At 40.4% G+C, this 17706-nt stretch overlaps 1 long non-coding RNA gene across 1 annotated transcript in view; it reads left to right on the top strand.

Annotated features, from left to right (window-relative positions):
- LOC116148925 (uncharacterized) overlaps nt 1-446 on the top strand; it is a 95451-nt gene extending 95005 nt beyond the window's left edge. The window contains exon 6 of the long non-coding RNA XR_004132515.2: nt 325-446. This is a non-coding gene — a long non-coding RNA (uncharacterized LOC116148925). The remainder of the gene's footprint in view (nt 1-324) is intronic.
- The last annotated feature ends 17260 nt before the right edge of the window (nt 447-17706 follow it).

Here is a 17706-nt window from a genome sequence, read left to right as displayed (position 1 = left end):
AAGGAATTCAGATTTAATTCTAAATAAAACGATAATTATTGGAGGGCTTTAAAACAGGGGCGTGCCACGGTCTGATCTGCATTTTAAGCTTACTCTTGCTGCTGTGCAGAAAATGGGCTTTAGGCTGGCGGGAAGGGGTAGAGGGAGGTCAGTAGGGGAACCAGACGAAATCTGCGATGGTGGTACCTTGGGTTAGAGTGGTAGCTGTACATATATATAGAGAAATGGATGTCTTGGGATATAATTCATGGCTATAACTTAAAGGAATTGCTGGTGACTTGGATGAGGGAAACTGTTGTGTTTTGTTTTTTTTTTCCCGCGCAGGTCCACCCAGCTGAACTTGGGAATGTCCTGAGCCAGACTAGCTTGGGAGGCTGGTCAGCTCCATGGTGAGATCAGATTCCTACGTGGTAGCCACTGCTGCCTCGTCTGCAGTACAATGATAATGTGGCTAATTTGCTTGTGCTGTTTGGTTTCAGAAGTGTAGCAGTGGCACAATAAAACCTTTATTAACAAGACTACTCAGGGAATGGTGTCCTCCGACTACTGAGGGAGAAAAGAAAGCTCCTTTGTTTAAACCCTTTTGAAAAATCTCTATAAAATGTAGTAGCTGTCTGTTCTGTCTTGGTAAGGACTGTGTAGTTAATACGATTTGTGTCTTGAAATTGAAAAGCTGCTGGTCCTCATATCTTACAGTGGTTTTCAGGCTTTATTCTAAACACAATTATTTTGGAGAGGAGAATGTGGGAGGAGACTGGGCTAAATGTATTCTGAGATGAGGCACTACCTTGAGATGGTCATTTTAAAATAACATAGTGATATGGACTTATGTTCCATCAGCGCTGACATTTTCTCTTAAAAAATAGAATGATGGGAAAAGGGAAAATTACTGAAAAATTCTAGTCAAAGTCCTAAGGCTTCTTGTAAATATGAACTTAATTTCTCTGGTAAAAAGAGTGTAAAATGATTTTTTACGTATCAGAACTGTGCTTACTTTGTTTAGTTTAGTGTATGTAACTTTTCCCTGATCTGCAGAATAAGAAGAGGGTAGTCACTGATGAGGGAAGAGTTGAGAATGGATTGTTCTGTATCCTTTAAAGGGAGTCTTCAGTGGATTTAGCAGGATAGCAAAGTGCACCGTGATAGAAGGAACATGATGTGATTTTAACAGGCACTGAGAAGGTCCTTCTGCCAAAAATAGACCCACCTGCTTGTGGATGTCTGGCATTCCTTTGACTGGGGACAATGCCAGAAAGGCCAGCTGTTCCCTCAGACACTCCTCCCACAGGCTGGCTGAGACCTGAAATTCCAGTCTTGAACTTAAGGCTAAATTTTCCTCCACAAGCAACCCGAAAGCACGTGCTTCCCTGTCCCTCCCCCAACACTAAAATAAAGATGTTAGCAGAAATTTACACAGCAGTACGAATCGTGTAGCCTTGTGCAAAGAATGGAAATTACGGGAGGAGAAGAATCTTTATTTTCTCTCCTTCCCGGTTAACTCTGACTCTGGTCAAGTCCTTAAGTGCCTACACGGTAGTTTCCTTTTCTATACAAGAGGACTAAGCCAAACCGACTGGATTCTTGGGAGGGCAAAATAAGACAACTGTAGAGAGCCAATTAGCAAAAGGCCAGAAGCAACGCAAATATTTCTCAGAGGGAGACGAGGGCAGCACACTTCGGAGCATGCGCACAAGGCCGTATTTCGTAGCTGTGAAATGAATTAGGACGACCTTTCCGTACTAATAGAGTGACGGCCAGGGTACATTGTTAAGTTAACAAAAACAAAACGCGCCACGGTGTTTGTGCTGCACTGCAGTTTAGATAAGAAAGGAGGAGACATAGTAAATACATAGTTATTTATCATTTCAGTAGCAAGATAAACCAAAAAGTCATTTAAAAATGGGATAATGGGAACAAGGAAGTGTGAAGTGTGAAAAGGACACAGACTTCTCTAAGAACCTTATTTTTTGACTTTGGAATCATGGAACTATTTTACATAATTAAAAACAAAGTTAAGTCAAAGAGAAAAGCACACCAAAACTTAAGTCCTAAAACTTTAAAATAAACTGGAAGTAAACAAACCAAACTTTATATCAATTCTGTGGCATAACCATCTCAAGAATTATTTCTGATGATTTTGAAACACAGATTTGGACTGTACACCCCTAGGGGAATATATCCTGAGGACAAAAAGAAGTATAAAGACCTCTTAGACTGAGTTCTTTTGGCCAGTTGTTAGTGATCGTATTCATATTAGTATTTTGAATACCATTCTATAGACCGCAGGATAAAGCAACTAAGTAATTAAGTTAATATCCTCAGGAGAGAAGATATTCAGAGTGAACAAAAGATAAACGAATTGAAGTAAAAGTTCTGTAATCTTTGATTTGAATTAGAAATATCGGTTTGAATTTATGATTTACTTTTTCCCTTTCTAAAAACTCAAATTCCCTAGTCCTGCCCACTGGAAAGGCCTGGAAGCATGACCGGCCAACTCAGTTTTAATGATCACTCTGGGTACTCAGAAGGTAAAACCTAAGTACCATTCCATCTTAAAGGAACCGGGCTCCTTAGAAAAATGACTGATTCTACATCTGGGGCAGGAAGTGTTTGAGATGAACCTGGAAAATACTATTTGCCCCGAAGCAAGATTAGAGGAGCCAACGTGAAGGAGCTGCCACTGGCCAAATTTGGGAAGAATATAAAAACAAGTAATGATTACAACACTTTGACGCAGGTCAAGGATATAAAATCCACAAGTTAATTTGGAGGTTGCCTGGGCGCCAGCTCACTCTTCTGAAAATAGACAAATAGAAGGCAAGAAGGAAGCATTTTCCCTGCCTTCTTTGTTTGTGTCAGGCAATGAAACAATTGTGGAGAGAAAATTCTTTATTGAAGAATTCTAACTAATAAATGCAGGAGTAATGATAGGGTTGAAAATGGTGGTAAGCATTTTGCAACACGTAAATACATCAACTCACCATGCATACACAAACTTACACAATGTTATATGTCAATTAAATCTCAATAAAGCTGGGGGAAAAAAAAACCCCTCCATTCTGATGACTTCATTCCAGTCATCTGTGGATGCCAACACCATTAAGTGAAGACTTATGAGAAACTTTACCATGGAAGTGGCCGTGTGATTCTCAAAGCAAACAGCAGGCAGTTCTAATACTACAGGAGACGAGGGTGTAGCACAAAAATGGGCATCTCCACTGTGAACACGGACACGAGCTCCCCATTCACTGGGGGTGGAGGTAGGGAGGAGTTGCAGACTTGTGGTCTGAGCTGGGCAGCAGGTAGGACCCACATTTCTCTACCTCCCACTCTTCTGATTCTTTCCATCAGCTGAACTGGATGGGGAACCACCCGTGGGAGGAGACAGCTGGGTGCCTGAGCTGAATTCAGAGTCCTCAGTGGGTGGCGCTGTCTCTTCCTACTTTGCCACACCTGGGAGCAGCCTGGGAGGAAATAGTCTTGGCCTTGGAGCCTGCATTTCCCCACCCCCTTAGTAGTTGCATGCGCATGTTATTTATCTCTCTGAGCCTTGTTTCCTCTTCCAGGGAATGAGGATGATAACAGGGTGCCCTTAGGAGTACCAGATGAGATGATGTAATTTGTAATTCAAGTGCTTTGCACGTCCAGTGCCTGGAGAGCTCCCTCAAGACCAGAGGCAGCTTGTGCATCTCCATTCAAAGAGAACAGGAGCCAGGGGTGTGTAGCCGCTTTTACAGACAGAGCCTTTATTTGCATGCTCCTTCCTCTCTCAGAGGGACAGTCAGGATGAGTCAATTAGAGCAGAATGTTGGCTAAAGAGAAGTCAGCCCAGCCTACCGAAGTGAAGTAGCAGTTACCAATTATGCTTTTTCAGATAAATCACATTTTCTTTTTTTCACACTGGCTATTCTTCTTCTTTCAGGGACCCTTATTTTATTTAGTTCAAATTTTATTTTTGAAAATGTCTCGTTTCTCTTGGGACACCGCCCTTGGCTCCTCTCTAGGGGAGTGAACTGAAGTCCTGTTCGGTCCATGCGTGTCAAAATGTGACTCAGGCGAAAGGCTCTCCCCAAATGAATCCTTGATGTACCTAAAACCATGACTGGTCTCATCTTAAATCAGACGCATGACCTACTGCAAAGCCATATTTGCTACAGTACTTTTTTTAATACCTCTGATATCACTTGACTAGTCAAAGGCCTGTGATACACAACGGAAGAACACCGTTACAGCCTTCTGTTCTATTGTCCTATTTGGTTTAAGGTTTTCTTACGAGGCTATTGGTCTACTGTTCTTTGAAACCTTCACACGCTGAATACCCCAGAGGTGTTTCTTTTTCCAAGTGAGCTATCAGATGGGGAACAGCGGAGGAAAATGAAAATTTAAGCCTACTGAAAGACTATTTCAGGATACTTACCTTCCACCGTACGCAGCCCTTTACTTCCCCAAGTGTGTCTCTGCATTGCCTTAAAGAGCAAACAAACAAAAAAATTCCCAACCTGGACTACACAGTTATTTGCCACTGCTGCCTTCTAATGGTGTTACGTGGTAACACAGGGTGAAGTGAAGACCTGGGGTGATTTTCTGTCCCCTGGAACACGGGTAGACTAGATGGACTGATTATAGGATGTGATTTCAAGGATGATAGGAAAGCTGGAGACTCCCTGGAACACTGCTTGTGCCCACGGATTGGTGCCGGGAAGATCAGCGTTGGGCTTTTATCTTTCACGTCTTCGTGTCAAGCCCATTATCTCTGGGAAGGGTAACCCTGTGTCCACGTGATGCCAACATATCCACTAGGTGCTCAGCTGAAGGCACTAAGTTTCATTTCTGGCAGGCACTATCATAGAATTAATACCCACCGATTCCTGAGGAAACAGCCTCGACAGTCCTGCATGTAACCTATATATTTTTCCTTTCTCTCTACTTACTTGCTACAGACACTTAGCTTCCTGCTTTCTTACATCCACCCACCCCTGGGAACTCTTGGTCAGGCAGCTTTTGCACACCTCACTGACTGAAAAGCTATGACATAGTAAGTTGCGGGGTGGTGTGTGTATGTATGTGTGCATGAGTTTGTTACTTGCTAATGACCATTGACACTGCTCTAAATTTGAGACTGAACAAGCTGGTTTAGAGTATATTTGACCCGAAACGGCTTCCAGAGCAGCACTACTGCCTCTTCTAACTGGTTGACACTTTCTTTAACTTTTTTTTTTTATTGAAATATAGTCCATTTACAATGTCGTGTTAATTTTTGGTGAAAAGCATAGTGATTCCGTTATACACATATATATTCCTTTTCATATTCTTTTTCATTATAGGCTATTACAAGGTACTGAATGTAGTTCCCTGTGCCAGACAGTAGGACCTTGTTGTTTATCTGTTTTATATATAGTTGTTAGTATCTGCAAATCCCCAACTTCCAGTTTACCCCTCCTTCTTTTCTCCCCTGGTAACCACAAATTTGTTCTCTATGTCTGTGAATCTGTTTCTGTTTTGTTAATAGGTTCATTTGTCTCATTTCCTAGGATTCCACATATAAGCAATATTATATGTACTTTTCTTTCTCTTTCTGGCTTACTTCACTTAGTATGACACTTCCTTGAACTTTGGTAAACTCTAGGTGACAAGTCAGCTGGAGACCTTGGGTCATGTGTATGCCACCCAGGGAGTTAGGACCCAGGCACCTTTCTTCTTCCCTGGTATTGTCAAGACTAGTTTCAGATAAATGGGACAACTTGGACGTTCAGAAAGAAAACAGAGCTAGGAGGAAAGTTACCCCTTGTTGATTCTCACACATGGTTTTAATGGGCTTGCTCTTCCAGCAAATATTGACCAAAGTTTCTTCTTCTGTTCTGTGACAACTCCTTCCCCATTCCCTTGAGCCCTGCCCAAGGGCTCATCTTCCCACTTATCAGCTCCTACAACATTCTTCTTTCATGTCCTCTCTGCCCCCTCCCCCACCGTCAGTATTTATGCCGTAGAGCAACCAGTCAAGCACTGAATTATGATCATTGTTACGGCTGGAACTCGGGACTTCTGTGCAGTGGGCTTTCTATTCTTGAAAATACTTGTTGGGGCAACTTGAATTAAGGAGATTGGAAGTGAATAATGGCCATTGTCTTGTTCCGTGCAGAAGGATATAAAAGAGAAAACTCTTCGATACAGTTACAGGGGGTGGATGGGGTGTGAGGGACAGCCATGGGTGCTGCCCTGAGCTCAGGTGTAAAGGGAGACAAATCTTCTCTAGTTACTGCCTTTGCTATCATTGCTCTTCAGAATTATGACCATGATTATGACTGGTATTACTCTGAGCTGAGTGGGTGGATAATGTGTGCACGGACTCATTGTGTCAGGGAGTGGACCCCTCATCTTTCTGTGCTCCAGGTTTAGTGAGATATTGTTGACATATATGTAAATTTACGATGTACAATGTGATGATTTGGTGCATGTATCTACTGCAGAATGCCGACCACAATAAGGTTAGTTAACACCTCCACCCCCTCATATAATTATACCTTTTCTTTGTGGCGATAACATTTTTAATCCCCTTTCTTATCAACTTCAAGTAGTTAATACAGTATTGGTAATTATGGTCACCAGGCTGTACGTTACATCCTCAGGACTTAACTCATCTTACTGGGAGTTTGTACCGTGGACCAGCATCTTCCCATTTCCCCCCATCCACCCGCCAGCCCCCTGGCAACTACCATTCTACTCTCGGTTTCTTTGAGTGTGACTTCTTTGGGTTCTGCATATGAGCCAGAATATATGGCTCTTGTCTTTCTCTGTCTGACTCTCCTGCTGACTACAAGTCAGTGCCTTCGTTTTCATATATCTAGCATCCAGCACCGTACTTGGGTCATGGCTGTCACTCGGTTACTGTTTGTAGAATAAAGAAATGGACTAGTAGACGATGTCTAAAGAAAGCAAGAGCATCTAGTTAAAAAGGGGACATTTCTCAGTAAAATAACTGTCACAATAAAAATAAAATAACCTGGAAGGAAGAACTGGAATTTGTGAAATAGAAACACAGAAATTTGTTGTTTACTGCAAAAAAAAATTGCAATTACTAAGTTTTTAATGTTTAAAGACAAGGTGAAACTACACATCCTAGACAGTAACAGGAATGAGGGAAGGGGAGATTTTGGAGAAAAATTAAGTATTTATGTCCTGGTCAATTTCTGGATAAGGATAGAGGTATTTATTAAATATAAAAATTATAACTAAAAAATAAAGGTAAGTTTGTACATGTTAAAAGATAACAGGTAACTTCCAGAGTAGCTGTAATCCCATGGATTAGAAAGTAAAATTAAGTCCATGGTTAAAGGGTAGTCTTGGATTAGAGAAAAAAATGTTCAGTACGATGCTCTTTATAAAAAGATAGATCCAAACCACAAAGACACACTAAGTTTTGTTAAAAAAAAAAAGTTTTGAATAAAGATTTACCAAGGAAATTGAAAAGATTCAGCACTGTTAATATCAGACAAAATATAGTCCAAACAACACCCACAAAACAGCATATAAGTTTCAAAGCTGCTATTTCACTCAAATACATTTATTCGATTAAGGGGTCACGCCAGTCTCCTGCATTTAGTGTCATTAATCAGGAGAAATCCGATTACCTCCCTCTTCCCACCCCTCCCCCCCAAGTTAACCACCATATGTATTCTTTAAATTAAGCCCAACCCTTCTTCTAAAAGAAACTCAAATAATGTTCTATCTCAGAGTAAAGCTGAGATACGTTGGGATAGCAGAGACTTTCTTCAGATGGTATTCTGTGCCTTTTGTGGGGCTCTTGAGCAAGATTACAAACAACAGTATCATTAACCATGCAGGTTGTTCCCATCTGTAAAAACGTCATTGAATCACATTTTTCAGAGCATAAGTGAGAAGGGCCATTTCTGACATCATACGTTGTGAACAGTTCCAAATTAGTGTGAAACTACCTACTCTCAGTAATCCATGACAGTGGAAGGAAGTAATGGGGCATTTAATTGAAAATAGCAGACAATATCTAGAGCTTTGATAATTGCTTTCGGAATGTATTACATGATTTGGACGGGAGAGTTTTTCTATTTCCTAATTATTTTCTTTGACTTAAATAAGAATGGTTTTTGCATCCCTTTGGGTTTTCTAGAAGGAAAAAACTGAGTAAGTGGTCCAGATGAGCTGGTTAGCAAGAAAAAAGTCCAAGGTTAAAATGCTGGGATGTGTATGCAAATATATGTGCATATAAAATGTTTTATATGTAAATATAAAAAATAGCCAACCTATTCTATCTTACAGTCACCTTCCCCAAGGTATTTCATTATTTATATATGGTGTGTGCCAAGTATTTATGAATGCATTAGAACCGTTAACCATTTTCTTGATGTTTTTTGCTGAACATCTTGATCAGTGCTTTCATTCCACATGTGCAAATAAAAACAGCTTGTGTTCAGATAGGCCCTAATATATCTAAAAACGTTTGCTGTCTTCCATATTTTTCTTCCCTAACTCTTGCTAACAGAGTTTGCTTAGTAGGCATTTTCTTGCTTATAATTCAAAGCTAATTGTCCAGGCCTTGGAGAAATATGAATTCTACATCAGGGTAGAAGTTGAAGTTTCACTTTATTAAATAGTGTGTCTGTAACAGCAAGTGCTGGATGTGTGATTATGTATATACGTGTAAGTGACATATTTGTGGATGTGTGTGTAAGTATATATATGTTACATATTAAATATATGTCATGCATACATATGTGTATGTGTTCATGCACACATTCTGTGTGTTCTCAGTTGAACTTTTAATTTATTATTTACTTATTCTTTTACTGGTAGTATTTTCTTTTTACTGAAAAATTGTATTGTATAAATAGGAAGACTTAAAAAAATCTTTTGCGATATAGTGACTAGGAGGAATTCATGAAGGTAAAATTATAAAAAAATTCGTTTGCTAAATTCTCCGAGTAGACATGATTCTATCAGGTTCTCATATCTAGAAATACATGAATAATTGATTAAAATGTCTAGTTTTTACCTAGGTGTTTGGCAAAGTCCTATTATGATCATTATGGTGAATGCTGTACACGTGTATTTACTAGAACCTTCTTTCAAGCTCCTTTAGGAATGGGCAATAATTTGGCTAAAAAAAAAAAGTTCAGGTTGAGCTTTTTTTTTTTAGGGCAAAATGGCAGCTTCCAAGATCCTTATGTGTGGAGCTGGAAGCTGAAGTTGAAGACTTCCTTTTTACAAATAGGAGAACTTGGTCTAAAAGGTAGTGAGTGATGCTCACGTCACATAGCTAAACAGTCAGAGACGGCACTGGTGCTCCAGCCGCCTGACTCTAAGTCAAGACTTCTTTACAGGCAGTGAGATTCCTCCTCCCTGTGGTGGAAGGTTTAGAGAAGGCCAGATCTCCGCCCTTAAGCAGAGCTAAGAGGGAGTCAGCTTTCTATCTCGTTATTTGTCCTAGAAGTAAATTGAAGTTGGATGTATGTCTGATGGGATGCTGGACACTGACTCAGAGAACAGTCTGGTTAATTCTGGGCAAATTACTTAGCCTTTTTTTTTGCCTCCTTTTCTTTATCTATAAAAAAGGAATAGTAACATCTCTTACTGGGTTGGGGTGAGTTTGTGGGGCAGTACAGAGGATGTATTGAGGGCTCAGTTAATGCTATTATTATTATTATTAGGAGGAAGAGAAGTACTTTTAGCCTCGACCTTGTCCTTTCCTTTGTCCTCTGCTGGTCCCCACATTTCCTTCTCCCACAACTGTCTGTGTCTTTTACTTGATTTTTTAATGGAGGTGCTGGGAATCGAACCCAGGACCTCCAGCATGCTAAGTATGTGCTCTACCACTGAGTTATACCCTTCCCCCGTGTCTTTTATTTTTGCGTATTGCTGTGGCTCTTCTTTTTTATGTTCACTTTCATCTTTTAAAACTTCTGAGAAGTGCATCAGAATTTTCGGTCGGAGTAGTCCCCTGAGCCAAAGGAGAATTCTCACATGTCTGGGAATGAACCACTGTTCCTGACGATACTTCACATCCAAATGGCTCATTTCTGAAACATGATGCCTGGGCCTGGTTGCTGAGGCCATGGTGTTTTCTTCCCAGGATAAACTCTGGCCAAGTGCATCATTAATATTCAATATCCATGAAGAGATGGAGACTAGTTGTCAATGCATGATTCTTATAGAGCCAGTAGGAATCACCACACACTGTGGCTGTGGGATCTGACCAATAACAAGTATCCAGGCATTTTCTTGGCATTTTCTGATAAATCTTGGCTTAATTATTGTACATATATTGAGGCCTGGCTTCAAATATTTGGAACCAGCTTTACAATCCCACATAAATAGCTTAAGCCTCATCACAGGAATTCTTTTGTCATATCCCCAAGGAATGTGGTTTTGCCTCTTATATTAAAAGACCATAATTACTGCTGGGACAATGACAGTCCCTTTTCAACCCAGAGAGAATGACTGGGGTCTCTTTTTGGTGGACTGGTGTTGGGAGAAGTGAATGGGCCGCAAGGACTTTGCATGAATTTTATGGTTCTTGGCATCAAAAGATGGTAATGAGACCAAAGAAGATGAAAGAAGACAAAAATTAAGAAAAAAAAGTTGCAATGGTTAGAGTTGTGTATGGAACAGGTCATTATATAATATGAAATGATGGAAATAGAGGCCATGGTTTTAGAAATAAAAACCGTCGTGGCTGCACATCTGAAAAGGAATCTGATGGACTCCGGCAGCGGGACCATGAGATCTCGGTGGTGGGAGGGGGGCTGGGAAGGGAGTGGGGAGGAAGGAAGTATTTAATATTTCAAGAAAGCAAGTCATCAAAAAGCAGTATTTTTGTTGGCATTAAAGGGAACAAAACTCCAGGATTACACCCAGAAATGGTTCTTTTTTGACCATCATCTACAAAACCCCACACACCCCGCAGTGGGAGAGAGTAGTCCTAGGGGAATGGCAGAGGATGTCAGTGGGCCGTTTTGCTCAAGCACACAGGACACTTAGCTAAAGTTACAGAACCAGAAACTGTGTGGTCTCTGACATCTCAAATTTGACCAGCTGTAAACAGAGGGGCTCAGAATAACTTGTGGTTAGATCTGGATTTGGGGGGACGTAGAAATAGTAAAAGCCATTTCTATCATATTGGGACTTGCTGATTCATTCCTTTATTCATTCAGCAAACGTTTAGTGGGAGCTACTGTCAGCCACTGTGCTAGAATCTAGGTATGCAGTGATGGGTAATGCGGAGTTCTTATATTTCTGGCTCTAGAATAAAAAAAGTATTAGTTTATTATTTGAAACTGGTATAAAGGCCATGAAGGAAATCAAGTCTGGTAAAAGGGAATCATAGATGGGATGAGGCGTCTAATGAGATAGCATCGTCTGACAGGCGGGGTGGTGGGCAAGTGTGAATTAAGGAGAAATCTGGGCATAGTTCTGATGTGTCCTCTTAAAGGAAAGTGTGATTTTATTTATTTATTTATTTATTTATTTATTTATTTATTTATTTATTTATTTATTTATAAATATTTTAATTTTTTAATTGTACTGTTTAATTATTTTATTTTGGTTGGGGGTAGGAGAAGGTAGTTAGGCTTTATTTATTTTTGGAGGAGGAACCAGGGATTGAACCCAGGACCTTGTGCATGCTAAGCATGCACTCTACCGCTTGAGCTCTACCCACCTCCCTGGAAAGTGTGATTTTAAAAGCTAGCATGATGTTCACAAGCCGGATATGGTGTTAGGATATCAGCCCCGATTAAACCAGACACTGTATCAAAAACTGGAGAAATAATTGAAATCATAAGCAAAGCTGGATTTACTACAACTAAACTCAAAATGATGATGCTTTCAAGGGAAGAAACAACACATTTTCATAGCGACCATCAGTCAAGGCCCTTTTTCAGTGAGCTGACCCAGTTTATTACCAGTGGTCTTATAATTGCCAGGGAGACTTTAAGAGATGAAGCCCTACGTGACTGGGAAAGACCTCTTGGACCTGCAGAGTCTGGACTGGCGTGTGCAGCTGCTCCTGGAAGCGTCAGAGCCCTCTTTGGAGCAGACGGCAGGAGAAATGCAGCTCACGGTCCTGATTCTTTTTCTTGTGCTGCCAGAGAAATTGCCTGGTGTTTTACACCCTGGAATCCTTCGAGCGATCTTCGGTAAATCTGAGACCCAGTTTGCTGTTCACTGTGTTGATCTAACAGAGGGTCGCCCACTAGAAGTTCAGTGTTTCTTCAAGATCTTGGATAACTAGCAGTATAGAAGGTAAAGAAGTCACAGGTTGGGGCATTTAGACGAGAGTGCATCGCGCACGTAAGGAATGTGTTCATTCTTTTATTGCTAAAGAGCAACGCAAGGTCAGCCAAGCACGGTCCTCCTGGTCGTTCTGACATGTGTTACACTCGTCTATGGGGTACAGTTGGGTGTGACTGTTTTAGTTAGCTGTCACCAATCGAGCACCTACTATGGGCCAGGTACTTTGTGTGTGTCGTCTCTGATCTTCAAAACAACTTTTATTCCACTTTTAATATGAAAACTCTAAAACCCCAATCAAATGCACTGACTGCAAACACACGGCGTGTTACCTTGCAGAGCTGTTATTTAACTCAGGTATCTTTTTATTTCACTAGACGATCCTGCCATTTTCCTGCATTTAATGTCACTTACTGGGCGAAGGGGATCCAATTGCTTCCCCCCAACCCAGCTGACCCAACGTATGTTCTTTAAATTAAACCTGTCCCTTCTAAGAGAACCTCAGATAATGTTTTCTCTCAGTGTAATGCTGACGTTGGAGTTGAGAGATATTTCCTTTGGATGGTGTCCTATGTTTATGGGGACCTTGCCCACTTTCCACGTGATTAAACATGAAAGCTGGGCTCCTTTTTGAGTCCAGAGAACAGTAAGTACCTTAATTCAGCCTAAAACATAAATTAATATCTCATATGTATTATCTTGTCATAACCAAAAATTTCCTGTTTTCTCCTAGCTGAAATTCTTTAAAGTCAAATGCTATTCAAGTGAAATCCTTTGGTTCCCCTTTGAGTTGTGGCTTAGGCTATAAGTGTCCCCTGGAAAGGGAATTCACTGTTACAGTGTAGTGTCAATTTTGTTTCAGTCTAAAAATTAATAGCTATTAATTTGATGGAAGGTTTGATTTTTTTGGTTGATCAGTGGGGCAAAAGGCTCAAAATGGGGTCCACCTAGATTTACCATTATTTGATCGTATTAATCACAACTATTTTTTCCCTGGAAGCTACTTGTTTCCTTATTATGCAGTATTCTGTGACCCTCTTGTCTAAACCTTAAAACCAAACACATTGTCTGACACTGGTTTTTGTTCCCCTTTCACGTTGCCAGGGATAGTCCGAGATACAGAGTTTGAGCCTCAAAGTGTTGGTTTTAGCCATTATGATGGTTAGTTACAGGAAGGGCAAATTTTTCTAGTTTTGTTGTTGTTGTTGTTGTTGTTGTTGTTGTTGTTGTTGTTGTTGTTAGTTAGTTTGCTTGCTTTTTACCTCAGAAGTCCACACCACCAGAACTGATTGATATTTTTCAATATTGGTATTTTTGGCTCCAAATCATATTTTGTACAGAAAGTTCTAAAGTTGTCAAAACATCTTTTGCCCTATGTCATGTATGAGCTAAGATTAAACTCTTGTTATAAGGGAGGAAGCTGTTTATTTTTTTTTTTTAATTTTAATAGGTGTTTCTAAGTTATGTAAGTGCAAAAACGGTAATAAAATTTTATTTGGTGTCATGTGATTTTTTTTACACCCTTAAACTTCAAACACTTGAATTGTTTAAATAAATTTCTCTAGCAAATAATCAGACCATAATGTTCCAATTATTGTTAGTGCTTTACAAATAAACCATATAAATGTCTGACATTTCCAACTTTGAAAAATGCCCAAGGATGGCTGAACATGTGGTCTATAAGCTCACCTAGTGGTTGAAAACCCAGTTTGTTTCTTTGGGTCTTTTTTCAGCATGTGACATAAATTTTCTAAGTAGCAAAATGAGGCAGTGTGTGTTGGATGCCAAAATGACTTGTCTCCTCATTGAAAGAAAAAATAATCCAATACGTCTTTGAGGAGAATAATAAACACAAAAGTCAAAATTTTATTCTTGTTCCAGATTTGCTGACAGCATGTAGGTAAAGAACTTGGTCTGTCTGTGACAGCAACGTGTCTGAACCAGGAATGAAATCTGTTTCGGTGCCTTATCTTAAGGTGTGCATGTCTGATTTTCACAGAGTAGAGTGGAAATCAAAAAGTATAAATGGGCAACCGATCTTTTTTTTTTTGAAGAGATCAAAGAATGTCACCTAGATCAGTGTTGTTCAAGATGTTTAGATTGAGACCCTCTTTAAGAAGTGCGTTTTACCTCACAATACAGAGCACCGAGGACTTATGTCTGCACACACACACACACACACAGCTGAAACAAAGGTTTACTTAAAAATACTTATCCTTACTGTGTGTGCCTCTGTGTGGTGTTTTACGTTTTATCTGTTTCATTTCTTAAGAGAAGCCGGTTACAACTGACCAGCTTGATTTCACAACTCCCTAATGGGTTGCTATTTCCTGTACTGTGAAAAACAATTGGGCAGGTGACTTGAAACCTTACTTTTCACTGACCAATGGTTTTGGCATCATACAGGTGCAGTTTGGGTGTAACAATCAAATGTGAATCACAGTGATTAAATCAAGTAATTCCTAATGAGGGGTACATGGAGCAGGAAGAAATGAGAAGTCTGGATTCGGATTCTGACTTCAAACACATGCTTCGTGTACACAACAAGTTGAAGGCCAGTTTCCTGTTGTGACTGGGGACACAGATTCTGCTGTCAGACTGCCTGGGTCAGAATTCTGGCTCACACTGGCTGTGCAAATGAACATGGGCGACCTAGTTAAATGTGCTGGGCCTCAGTTTTCCCATCTGTAAAATGGAAATAATATACATTTTTGACATATTGTGACAGCTTAATATAAGGCGAGTGGAGTAAGCAATACAAAGATAGCTGCTATTATCATTGAAAAGTCCCATACAAATGTAAGCAGCAAGGTGTTTTCACATCTGTGTCTATAATTTCACATGATCAAAACTCATGTAGGTGTTAGCTGATGTTTAGTGTATGCCTGGCACAATGCAAAGCTATCACCTTTGCAGCATTTAATCCTCGTTTGATCTTCCCGGAGTGTAACAGAGAAAGCATTTTATTTTTGTTTGTTTGTTTTCATATTCTTTTTCATTATAGATTACTACAAGGTATTGAATACAGCTCCCTGTGCTACACAGAAAAAACTTGTTGTTTATCTATTTTATATATACTAGCTAATATTTGCAAATCTCGAGCTCCCAATTTATCCCTGCCCACCTCCTTTCCCCTCCCCGTAAACATAAGTTTGTTTTCTATGTCTATGAGTCTGTTTCTGTTTTGTAAATAAGTTCATTTGTGTCAAAGAAAGCATTTTAATTCCCATCTTGTAGATGAAGAAATTGAAGCTTAGAGAGATCAAGTAACAGAGTTGGTAAATGGTGAGAGTCTAGCTCAGGTGTGTCTGACTCCAGAGTCCAGGCACATCTGTATGTTAGTCCCCTTTTGATCTATGTTTTTCCCCAAAGCTCACTTTAGTGAGCTTTAGTGAGCGTGTAAAGCCCACTCCCATCTGACACTTTGTATTTACTTGCTTATTCCTGGATTATTTACCTTCCACTAAAGCAGAAGCCACCATGGGGCAGGAGCTGCGGTATCCCCCATGCTCAGTTCTCTCTGGGGCACATCTTCTATGTCCAACAAATATCCCTTGTTGAATGAATATAGGAATGAACTGAGGTAAATGAAACAGAAGTCACAGGAAACTTAATATGAAGAAAACTTTACTTACAGATGTCATTATTTTTAGACTTGTTTCTGAAGGGTTTCACATGCATCTCATCTTTTTAATATTTAAAGTTTGGAATGTTCTATGAGCCATGGTTTCTCCTCAGTAGAATTGGGAAACCTCAGTCCATAAGTTGGGCTTTTCCCTCTATTTAATTTCACTTGGTTTATTGAACACGTACCAAGAAACTGATGTTACTGTTTGTAGTTGCTGAGAAAGTGGAATAAAGCGTCAGGAGGTGTCAGCTGCACTATCCTTGTATTCCACAAGGTGGCGCTCCAATCCTGTAGAAATCAGCTTCTTGCGTTTCCCCAGCGTGTTTCTGTCTGTGACCCTGCCTGGTTTTTTCTTGTTTCTCTGCGTTTGTCTCTGCCTCTGCCTTTTCCTTGGGATTTTCGTTTTCTGTTTCCATTCCTCTTCTACCCTCTTTCTTTCTCTTCTTTTTATACTTTTACCTGAGTAGTTTATACATAAAAGGTGAGTTCTAGGTTCCTTGATTTTATCTTTAAAACCCACTGGATGCACACAAATATAGATGATATATTTATTACCCTAAGGAAAACGGAATGCCTAATTAAGTTGCTTTTGAGGTCATTCATGTGACCGTTGACTGTTGTTTTCCTTTGTTAGGTCAATTTGATGCTTTTTTTTTTTTTTTTTAAGGAGTTTTAAGGCTTAGGTAATTTGTCCCAAGGCATACAGCTTCCGGGAAGAAGCAGGGATAAATTTAGGCCAGCTGGCCTGAAGTCTGCCTCACACTCTCTCTGCCTTACAGATGCCCTGCTCTTTAATCAATCCTCATAGTCGAGGGAGGAGTTTAAGAAGTGCATTCATTTAAAAGGCCGAGGAGATGATTACTGAGACAGCACCGAAAACTCTAGGTCCGCTGCTGCGAGATGCCACATTTTGGTTCTGTAATGTCTGCCTATCGTTTGCTTTTTGTTTGTTTTTCTTTTCCATCATCCCTTCCTTTTGGGAAGTGTTCTTTACCACCTTTACATAATTACGATGGGATCAGCAGGACCCTCAGTCTTGGGGCTTTGTCTCCTTCAGTTGGAGAATGCGAAAGTGACCAGACTGACCGATCAGATACACTTTTCTCCCTGGACGGAGGGATTTGCCCTGGGAGGGCAAGTAGCCCGCACAGGGCCTCTTAAAACGCTTTGTGTGTATGTGGGGGGGGGGGGCATTGATATGAATGTGATGTTGGGGTTGTAAACACTTAGTTCTACTTGTAACCATTTTCTTGATTGGACTGATTGAATACAAAGAAGAAATCGTATTCTTTTCTGCTTGCTGCTGCCTTCTCTGATCTGCTGACTCTCTCTTCCCTGTCCCTTGACGGTATCTTGGGAAAAAAATCCCATAGCTGTCAAGTCACTTTAACGGAAAGAAACAGTCTGATTTCGGATGTTGAAAAATATAGTCTGGTCCAAGTCTTCAGTCTCACATCCTGATCAGAGTTCTCTCCTGTCTTCAAGCTCAGGTTGTCTCTGCAGTCCACGGTCGGTCGTAGAACTGTGAAGAGGCAGAGGCATGCTCCCTCTGGCTATGCTGTTTGCCAGTTTCTCTTCATTCTCCTCGAGTTGCTGGGTCCAGGAGGACTGGGTGGGGACGAACAGGAGGGTGTCACGTGTTTGGTGCTAGTTTAACCTGACCTTCCTTCTTGACTTCATCAGAGCCCCTCCGTGGGCCTTCACTTCCCTGACGTGAGCAATCAATGCATGACCTGATTCTCTTTCAAGTTGGTTTCCCCATCTTGCCTTTTGCTTTGGGTTCCAATCCCGGTCTCTGGGGCTTTTCGGCAGGCTGA

This window comes from Camelus dromedarius, chromosome 20 (assembly GCF_036321535.1).
Source record: "Camelus dromedarius isolate mCamDro1 chromosome 20, mCamDro1.pat, whole genome shotgun sequence".
Classification (NCBI taxonomy): domain Eukaryota; kingdom Metazoa; phylum Chordata; class Mammalia; order Artiodactyla; family Camelidae; genus Camelus; species Camelus dromedarius.
Note: the sequence above shows the minus strand (reverse complement) of the source record. Positions and strands in the feature narration are given on the sequence as shown.